Below are 10,707 nucleotides of genomic sequence, written 5' to 3' on the forward strand. Positions count from 1 at the left end.
TCTCTCTGAATGGATGCATAAGCCTTATCTGTCCCATCTCAAACTTCAGAATCTTTTTAAGATCACTCTGGGTTATCGATCTACCAGTTCTTTTCCTTTTCAAAACATGATGAAATATCCCTTACACCCACACTCTAAGTTTCCTGGTTTACTTTTTTACCTCATTCACACAAGTTCCTCACATACTACCTTAATCTAGATGGTTCCCCAAATCCTGAAATAGTAATGAATTTTTCTAAGAATGAGGATATTGTGACTTTTCTTGTCACCACAAAAAATCGGTTTCCTCTTGATATTCACAGTGTAAACATTTGCTATATTTACATATGATCTAATGTGTCTTCATTTGTGTGCATCTTAATGTACTGCCTTTGTTGCATAAGCAAAGACAGGGCCTACATACCATAAAGTGAGTCAATTTGTACTAGCATTAAAACACTGGTCTGCACTGCTATGTGTGTATATACTTGTTTGCATACCAAAAGCTCTCTTTTAATTCCTTTCCTCAATTTTTCCCCCTCATATCCTTTACAGTTTTCACAAATTTTTTTGGTCTCAAAAACATTATATGAAGTCTTCTCTGTGTTGGAACTAAGCAGGGGTGAGGTTGGCTGGAGCCAAGGATAGGCATTTAACCTGGAGGTCAAGTTTGGACTAAAATGGAAATGCCTCTCTTGATCCAGTAGACATTTAGGGAATTGAATGCTCCCTTCTGCAGTGAGTATTTGTCTGGTCAGTCTAAGCATATGACCCAATTGCTTTTGACTGATGTTGGTTGAAGTTGTTGATTATATTTATTGAATCCTCTCAATGGACATATTATATACTATGTCTCGTTGTTAGCAAGAAGGGATTGGGAGATAGGTCTAAGACATGGTCATTATCCATAAGGAGTTCACAAAATATAATCATATAGGATTTACCTGGGAGAACAATATGTGTGTCATTTGCTAATGAAAAATATCCCTAATATACAAACAATTCTTGTATATTAAATATACTAATGGGTAGAGACTATGAAAGGCAATCCTTACAAGGTGGCAATGAAGAGATCAACCTTCACTAGGAGTCAGGTAAATGCAAAACAAAAGTGTGAGATGCCATTTTTTTACTCTAATCCTGATCCTAACCCCTTTGTCTTGGTAAATATTAAAAAGGTTGATAATATCCAGTGTTGCTAAGAGTGTAGGGGAAGTAGACATTGAAATATGCAAATAGTAGGAGCATGACTTACTAAATATTTTGGAAAAGTAAACCGGAGCTACCTTTAGTAATTCAATTTTGCAAAATAACCTTTAACTCCACAGTCCTACTCTGGGAATCTACAGAAATAAAAACATAAATGCAAAATGACATGAATAAATTTATTTATTGTAATATTGGTTATCATGCTGGAATAAATGGCAACAAGGGAAATGACTAAATTAATTGTGATACAACCACACGATGGAATTTTACCAGCTATTAGAAAGCATGAGTTGAATCTATAGGTATGGTGTGTAAAAAAGCTTATAGAACAAAGTGCATAATAAATAGAAAAATATCCTCATATATTTTAGTATATACATTTATGGATTTTGTAGGAACACTGCAACAGGTGTCAATGCAATATGATGGAGGAAGAATTGAAGGCATTTGCTATCAATCCTTGCTGGAGAGCAAGAACGACTTCATATTGACTAAACCAATGAGCAATTGCTGAAACTTTTAATGTGCATAAAGCAGTGCTAGGCCCTGAGGGAAATACAGATATGAGATATAATTACCGACCTCCAAATAGAATTTAAATCTAGTTAGGATGAGAACAGTTACATATAAAACAACATGAACAGGACAGAAAAGTATATAATGACATGCTAGGTTATATGTGCTAGGTTATAGGCTGCAGGTGCAGTGGAAATTGGAAGAGATTGGTCCAGAGAAATGGAGGTGGGGCAGAGATAGAGGAGAGCTTAAGGTGAACCGGGTTTTGTCTAGAGTTTACTGCTTGTGTTGTGTTTATTTCTCTTTATTTCTTTGCTTTCTCCATTGTAGACTTTCACTGCTGTGCATTTGATCTGGTTATTTGCCTTTGACTCCATTGTTGATAATACTAGCTTGATAGTTTGGATCCTGAATAAATTAGACCCCAGTTAATTCTTAAGGGTCCCTTTGAAACTTTTCCCTCCAAATAAGCATTAGATGGCCTTTAGTCAACCACCCAAGCTCAGTGGTCTCCATCTTTATGGACATGGGTAAACAGGACAAGCACCATAATATTTAGTCTTCATGGCTCATCTCTGATTGGAAATCCAGGTCAACACCCTATAGGGCTTGTTTAATTCCTGCCTCCTTGGCTGCTAAAATAAGTGAGAGTGAACCACGCTGGTCAAATTTGACCATTCTCTTTCCAGTTTGTTCTGATTACACAGACCCAGCCTCAATTAAGTAATTTGCTCTGTAATGGGAGGGGGTCATTTTGTGAGTGAATTTGAATGTCTGCATAGATCAGCATTATTGTTAATCACATCTGCACTTACATATATTTATATGCACACTCACAAGTGCAAAGATGCAGTTTCAAACTTAATTAAAAATAGAAAGCAACCTAAAGTGTGCTAGTATTTCCCCTGACTTCAGCATGATCTACCACTTTGACAAAATTTCATAAATCTCCTGCAATAGAAAATTCTACCGCACAGAACCATTTTATGCAGCAATATAGGTACTTAAAATATTCAACAACTTTCATCATGTTTTGCCTCTTGGTACATGGGATTTTTATGTATTTAATAGTTACATATGTTATATATTTTAAACAGTATTTTTTACTAATAGTCCCCCACAGTACATTTTTCTGAAACTCTAACATCTGTGTTTTGTTCTTGTAGCTCATGATAATAATCTTAAATTGAGCACATCCAACCACAGAGGACGGATTAGTTGGTTATTTTTTTAAAGGTGTCTGGATCCAGTGATGTAAGAGTCAAAACTTATCAAGTCTTGGTGACAGAAATGCCTCCCCCCCTCACTTTTTGAAGAGCAATTCCGGATCTGGCATCTGAGCAGCTCCTGCTGTTGCCAGGCCTGTAGCAGGTACACAGAAATTCAGAGGAGAGGAACCGTGGGGAATGTTCATTTGTTATTTATTTATAAACTTGCCGTGCCACATCATGTAAAATTAACACCTTTAATGGGCTCCTGCCTCAGTTGCTTGAAGGACGGGCTTTCACCAGCCAAGGCCACCCACTGGTTTCCAGGCAGTGTTGTTGTGTGTTTGCTTTGGGCTGCTAGCTCTGTAGAATCTACCTGCTGAAGTCATCTTTGTGTTAAGCAGGTCACCAAAGGTCTGTCCCATTAGACAGAACGTTCAGGAAGCGAAGTCTTTGGGGCTTTTGTGGCTGAAGAGATGAGTGATTACTTTGGAGCATAAATTCCTTTCTCTATCTGGTTAATGAAGAGATTTACTCCAACATTCATTTATTATAAATTTGGGGGGGGGGTATGGCTTCTCCCATGTGCCAGCATCCAGAGGGTCCCTTTCCTATAAGAGTTCATAAATAATCAACGTTTACAATGAAAAGGTTTTGTAAGCATTATCTTTTCCTGTCACAAAAATTCCCTCATGCTTCTAAGGGAAGACCAATATAATTTACAGGCAATGATTCTGGAGCTGAAATGCCTTTATGCATAGAGAATAGATTTGTTTAGGGATTTTGGAGAAATATCTCACTTTTCACCCACCTACCTCACTGCTTCTGCTTCAGTGCCTAAAATTTCAGTCTAATTTTATAGCATTATTCATATACAAATGATATCTGGGAAGGGAAAACACATTAAGTCATTCAACAAACATTGGTCAGCTTACCATGTGCTGAGTATTTCACTTGGTAGATATATAGGCTCCTGAAGAATTCATGATTTAATGGAGGAGATAAACAAGTGATAGACAATTATAAGCCAAATGAAAGTACTATAGTTGAGGTGGGTTCTGAGTACTAGGGAAATGTAAAGGAAAGAGGAATTAACATTGCCTGAAGAAATCAGGAGAGCGTTCATAAAGGAAGTGATATTCGAGCTTAAATAATGGATACATGCTTACCAAAATGAGAAGAAAAAATATTTGCAGGTAGTTTTCTTTTTTTTTTTTCCAGGTAGTTTTCAAGGGACCAACATGGGCTCAGGTATAATAGCAATTTGTATTGGAAGGCCTTCCAGGTGCCAGTTGCTGTATAAAGTACCAGGCACTGTGTGGCATGCTTTAGATATATCATCTAGCCCAATTCTAACACGGGAAACATAGTATCACTGTTTTTATGTGAAAAAACAGAGGAGGTTAAATAGCTTGCCCAATTTGGGGATTCAAACAGGTCTATATATTCCTAAGCTCATGCCCTTGCTTTGTTCTTGCAGCATTCATGGCTGTCCTTTTGCACAGCTGTAAGGGGACATGGACTGCTGAAGTAGGCTGAGATCCAATACGGCTGTGAGGTGGGAGGGAAAGGGCTCAGGCAAGCCAAGTTGTGGCCAGAGTGTGCTGAGCCGTGAATGCTTTAAGAAGTCTGAACTTCACCATGTATCCCATAAACAATGGGAAACCAGCCATGGAAGTTTGAATCGTGTGTGTGTGTGTGTGTGTGTGTATGTGTGTGTGCGTGTGTGTGCGCGCAGTGACCATGTGCTGGATGAACAGAGGGCAGTGGGTGGCCGTTGTGTGGGATGGGGAGGGGGGGGTGATCCTTCCATGAGATATAACATTGGCCTAAGCAGAGGCCTTCCATTAGCAGCAGTATAGAAATGTTAATCCTTAGTATGGAAGGGTATTTAGATTTGGGAGGTACACAGGCCTGTGACATACTAGCTGTGGGACCTCGGGCAAACCATTTGGTCACCCTTCACATAGTCCAAATGCATAGCCTGCATTCAGTTTCTTCATACACAAAAAGAGGTTAATAATATGTTCATCACATTCTTGCGAAGACTGGATAACATAGTCCATGCAATGCATTTGTCCCATGCTTGTCATTGCAAATTCCTAATTATTGATGGCTATTACCCTGTGAACACCCTCTAGAGAGTTACTTTATCAGACTATCTCATGAGTTACCTGGGAAGGCGCTGAGTAAATGGGGTTTGGACACTCACTGACGTGTGCAGTGGGGTGGCAGGTGGATGGAGGGTAGAGAAAAACAAGAAAAGTCTAAAGCATTTTCCCAGAGTGAAAGTTGGGTCTGAATTCTGTAGAATGATGCCCAGAGTGGGATGAGAAAGAGGAAACCAAAGGTTGATTGAGGGCAAGTAGTCCTTCCCAAAGTGGCATTTGAGGAGGTCTTGGGACACAGGTGAATCTTTACCTTTTAATAATGCTGTATTTATTTTAACAGCAATAATTAAATCCACCTCTTTCACTTCCATTCACTTGTGATGGTATCAAGTGGGTCTATTTAAAGATAAATATTACATAAATAACAGTGCAAGTGGCACATGAATCTAGCAAAAATTGTGAGTACGGTTTAACGTTGGGGGCATGTGGCACTAATGAATGTGGCTTTCTCCAGGGCAGGGACCTATTTGTTTCACCAAACCAAGTGTCCTGCTGGTGCTCTGGGAGCACTTTGATTGAGTTTTAGCATCAAGCCCTGTGTGCTACTGGCATCTTAGAGATCATTTCTTGCTCTCCCTGCCCTGAAACAGAGGCATTTCCACTAACAATGTGAATTCTAAATTGTTAATATGTACTTGCTGAATTTACATTGAATTCATGAAGAAGGTGCATAATGCTCTGAATAGTATTCAGCAGGGAATTATAATAAATGATCAAGAGCACAGGTTTAGAGTCCCTACTCTACCTGTTAATAGCCACTTAATCTTGGATAATTCATGTAACCACTCTGAGACTCAGGTCCTCATCTGTAAAGTAGAGATCTGCAAATAAAAGCACTGAACTCACGAGCCTCTTATGACCATGAGATAATACAAATGATGCAGAGTACTTTGCATAGGGCTTGTCAGAAATATTTAGTAAATATTTATTATTATCATACTAATATCATGCTAGCTATGACCACTGAAAGTTTGTGTCTGCTTTGGGAGAATGTTTATCTATTGCTTAGCACAGGTCCTGCCACACAAACATTTGATGAATAAATGGACAGATGAATAAGTCTTGGAAGAAGAGGTGAGCTGATCTAGGGCAATTTGATGACATTTTGTCCTATAAGCTTTAATAAGCTTTATAGGCAAGATATCTTGTAAATATCAAAATAAGGCAAAAATAAATGGCTATTGTCCTTTTAAAGGGTGGTAGTTTGTTAACATGCACATCAGCCAATATCACCTTTGCTTTTTTCATTTCCAGCGATATCTTGGGTGAAACCAGGACAGAGGTGGGGCTCCTCATAAGTAAAAAGGACGTGGGGCAATACAGGACTTGGCAATTATAACATAGCTCATGCTGTGTTACAATCCCACAGTCTGAGAGGCTGAGTTATTTTACTCATCTAAGAAATGCAATAATTCCCTCTAAATATGCTGCCTTAAGAATAACATTGGCCATAAAATTTGAAGTGATTTTTAACTGAGATGGCCTAATATTCTGTTTAGCATGACTAACCTTTAGACAGGCTCCTTCCTGACTTTTGGCCCTTGATCTCTCTTTTCTTACAGCATGTACTTTAGAAACCTTGCGGTTGTTTATATGTGGAATCTAAAAAAAAAAAAAAAAAAAAAAAAAAAGAACAAATGAATAAACAAGCAAACGAAAAGTAGAACCTAAGAATACAGAGAACAAACTGATAGTTGCCAGAGGGGATGGGGGATGGGGTGAGGGGATGATCAAACGAATGAAGAACAGTGGGAGAGAATAGGCTTCCAGTTATGGAATGAATATGTCAGGGGAATAAAAGGTACAGCATATGAAATCTACTGGGTGGTATTGTACTAGTCTTGCATGGTGACAGATGGTAGCCACACTGATGGTGACTATAACATAATGTATAGACTTGTCCAATCACTGTGTTGTACACCTGAAACTAATGTAACATTGTGTGTCAACTATACTCAAATTAAAAAATGTATTACAAAAAATTATAGTTGTAAATTCTTTCTCTACCCCTTTGAGATGTAAATCTTCCACAACCCAGAAAATTCTTAAGGACTGAGATCCATCTCTTTGGAATGTAGTCACTGGAGGAGACACCCCTGTGTCCCAGGCTTTATGGGACAGAGCCTCACTTCACTACTGGCCAGTTAGCAAATGCAGGTAGCCTAACCACATTGACCAAGCTCCCCACTAAAAGCTCTCCAGTACTTTTCCATTAGCCCATCTCAGGGTTAAAAAATCTTCCCATCTTTCATTTCAGTAGAGTTGAGTTCAATCTCTCTTCCCTATTGCAATAGTCTTTTTTTTTTTTTTTTTTTTTTTTTTTTTTTTACTGGGACTCGGGCCGTGGCATCTTCCCTCCCGCCACAGCCCGGGTCCCGCAATAGTCTTGAATAAAGTCATCCTCACCATTTATTACAAATGTCTGGTACAATTTTTCTTTTACAGTTATATGAATTAAAAAGGGGGAGGTGAAGACTCACTCTGTGAATTTACTGGCTATCATTGAAGTGGGCATTGTACCTATTAAAATTAGACAGGTCTCATAATGCCCAAAGCTAATGCTGAAGTTCATGATCAATTATGAATAGGGTGTGGATTGCTTGGCTTTAATGTGCACTGAAGATGGTGGTGACAGGTCTCAGGATGAAGCCCCAGCACCATGCAGGTAGCCAATATAGAATTAATACTCCTTAACTTCCTCAAGTGAAAGCTTGACTGATATTTTCTAAAAGCATTCTACTCTAAGAGAGTTAAATAATTGAGACTCAGAAATTCTGAGGTGGAACTGAAGGCAGGACATTTTGGTATTTTTACCATGTTGGGCTCAGAGAATTCTGGAAATTAGTTAGATAATTGATTTTACCAATTTGTTTTTATCATTTTTTCAGATCCAATTTCTGGCTGAAATAATAAGTTCCTTTTATTGAGTTATAATTAATGTACAATATTAGTTTTAGAAGCACAACATAATGATTTTGTACATGTACAAACTGAGAAATGATCACCTTGTTAAAGTCAGTAAACATCCACCACCTCACATAGTTGTAATGTTTTTCTTATGATTAGAACTTTTAGATCTACTCTTAGCAACTTTCAAATATACAATACAGTATAGTTAACTATAGTCACCATATTATACATTATATCCCCAGGATTTATCTATCTTATAATGGAAATTTGTACCTTTGGCCACCTTCACCTATTTCAGCCACCCCTTACCCCCCATCTCTGGCAACCACCATCTGTTCTCTGATATAACTTAAGTTTCCCTAGAATTTCTGATAATTTCCCTTTGACTTAAGGATATCATGCAGCCTTCTTAAAATGGCTTCATAGTCTTGTCTCTATCTCTCCATTTTTATGTCCTGCTGCTCCCCTTCTCATGCCTTGTGATTCAACCGTTTTGACCTGTTTCAAATTCTCTGGACAGCCCATGTGCTCTTCCCACATGACTGCATTTGCTTTTAGCCCTCTCTCAAAGGCTCTTTCATTGTTCTTCACCTGGCTAACCTAGCTCATCCTCTAGAAAGCCTCCCCTCCTTATAGAACAGGGTTAGGGTCCCCTTCTAGTGCCCTCAAACTATCCTGTTTATATCTCCGTGGCATGAGACTTATGAAATATATCATTATTGCCATTTTATTCATCTGTATGCCCTACTGGGGCAAGGACTCTGCCTTGTATATTCTCTGTGTCCCCAGCAGAATTGTCTGACCCAGGAGAAATATAGATAATATTTTCTAAAGTCATTGTCAAGAACTCAGGCTGAGAAAAAAAAAAAAAAAAAGAACTCAGGCTGAGTTTACAAACTGAAGAGAAAGATGGGTCTGCATCTAGTGCTAGCACATAATATACAAAATTAATATCAAATGCTAGCAGCAGTAACAATAAGAGTAACAATCTCCACAGGGCTTTTTTTTTTAAGATTTTATTTATTCATGAGAGACACAGAAAGAGAGGCAGAGACATAGGCAGAGGGAGGGCCCCATGGGGAGCCTGATGCGGGACTCGATCCCAGGACCTGGGATCGCACCGTGAGCCAAAGGCATACATTCAACAGCTGAACCACCCAGGCGTTCCTCCACAGGGCTTCTTGACTTTAGCTAGGCCTTAGGAAGCCTCCTCTTACTCCAATAAATCAGAAAAGTACTAGCTATGAATTTTTCTAGATCCAAGTGAGGGGCGGGGGGGAGGACAGACAGGTTTTTTTATTGACTATAAGGGATTCTGAGAGCACCTAGAAAATGAATTAGAGGACCTAGTTTGGGATCAGTGTGACATGTACATGATAAAGAGACCCGTTTACCAGAACAAAGAGATCTCCCTTCAGCCATTGGTGTTTGATGCACTTACTCTCTGAGCTGATCTGGATTATCACACCCAGACAGGTCATGCCTGCTGGCCCAGGTCCTAGTTCTGCTGCCTGCTGCACACTTTGCTTTGCTCTTCGGTTTCCCTTCCTATCATAACCAGCACCCCCACTCTATAACACTTACCCCTGTCTTCCATTCTTTTCTTCCATTCTTTTCTTCCTTTCCCTGGTGATCTCCAGTCATTATATGGAGGAATAGCTGCTCTGTATAAGGCAGGTTTGCCATCTTTGTAAGAAATAACACCCCAACTTCAGGTGCCGTGGTTAGTTCTCTCTTGTTCTGTTCAGGCAGCTTACTTGCAGTTCTGTGTGTCTGCTTGTAATGCTTCATGGCTCTGGGCAAGGTGAGCAAGGGGGTTCTTTGTGACAGCTCCAAAGCGATGTTTGAACTGGCACTTGCATCAGTTCACCTTGGTATGCACTTCCTCATTTCAGGCCCGCGGTAGTTGTTAGGTGTCTTCAATGTGATGACTGGGTGGTTAAAAGAAAGGTGAATGAGTCAGCACTTTTATGAAATAAGATTTCAGCAGTGAATACTGATTTTTCAAAAGATTTTATTTATTTATTCATGGGAGACACAGAGAGAGAGACAGAAAGAGAGAGAGAGAGAAAGAGGCAGAGAAATAGACAGAGGGAGAAGCAAGCTCCCTGCAGGGAGCCTGATGCAGGACTCAATCCCAGGACCCTGGGATCAGGACCTGAGCCAAAGGCAGACTCTCAACCACTGAGCCACCCAGGTGCCTCAATATTGATTTTTTTTTTTTTTAAGATTGATGCCCTAAGTTTTATTTTTTTATTTTTTTATTTTTTGATGCCCTAAGTTTTAAATGGTATTTTGGATCAAACTCTGTCCTAGATGAAAATGCCCCTGAAGAATGTTCACCTGTGTAGATCTCTATTAGAGGTAGACAGTCATCCTGGAACTAGAGCTGTTGAGGGTTAGGGACCTTGTTGGGCTGCCAGTGTCCTGTGTCAAGTTCTGATGCTTAAATGGAGAAGAGATGCTGAGTGCTTGGTATGATGTTGCTGTCGTCTACTTCTGCAGCCTTATGGGTCAGTGTTCCCTCCTGCAACTTGCCTCCTTAGCTGCTAAATCCCTCTCAATGTCCTGTCCCCAAGGGTCCCTCCTGTATCCTCCCACAGGACCCTGTGAGTGTCTCCATCTCGGCATAGAGGACACTACATGGTAATTGTATATTTACTGTCCTCTCTTTTCACAGGACTGTGAACTCCCTTGAGAGCAGGGGCTGTATC

At 39.6% G+C, this 10,707-nt stretch overlaps 1 long non-coding RNA gene across 1 annotated transcript; it reads right to left on the reverse strand.

Moving 5' to 3' along the window:
- Nucleotides 1-1,386: 1,386 nt before the first annotated feature.
- Nucleotides 1,387-9,913, reverse strand: LOC144287497 (uncharacterized). Its single transcript, XR_013355285.1, has 3 exons — nt 9,578-9,913; nt 6,593-6,685; nt 1,387-3,523 (listed from the first exon to the last, which is right to left on the reverse strand). It is a non-coding gene; the product is annotated as an uncharacterized LOC144287497 (long non-coding RNA).
- Between the last annotated feature and the right edge of the window lie 794 nt (nt 9,914-10,707).

Source organism: Canis aureus, chromosome 17 (genome assembly GCF_053574225.1).
Source record: "Canis aureus isolate CA01 chromosome 17, VMU_Caureus_v.1.0, whole genome shotgun sequence".
NCBI classification, from domain to species: Eukaryota; Metazoa; Chordata; class Mammalia; order Carnivora; family Canidae; genus Canis; species Canis aureus.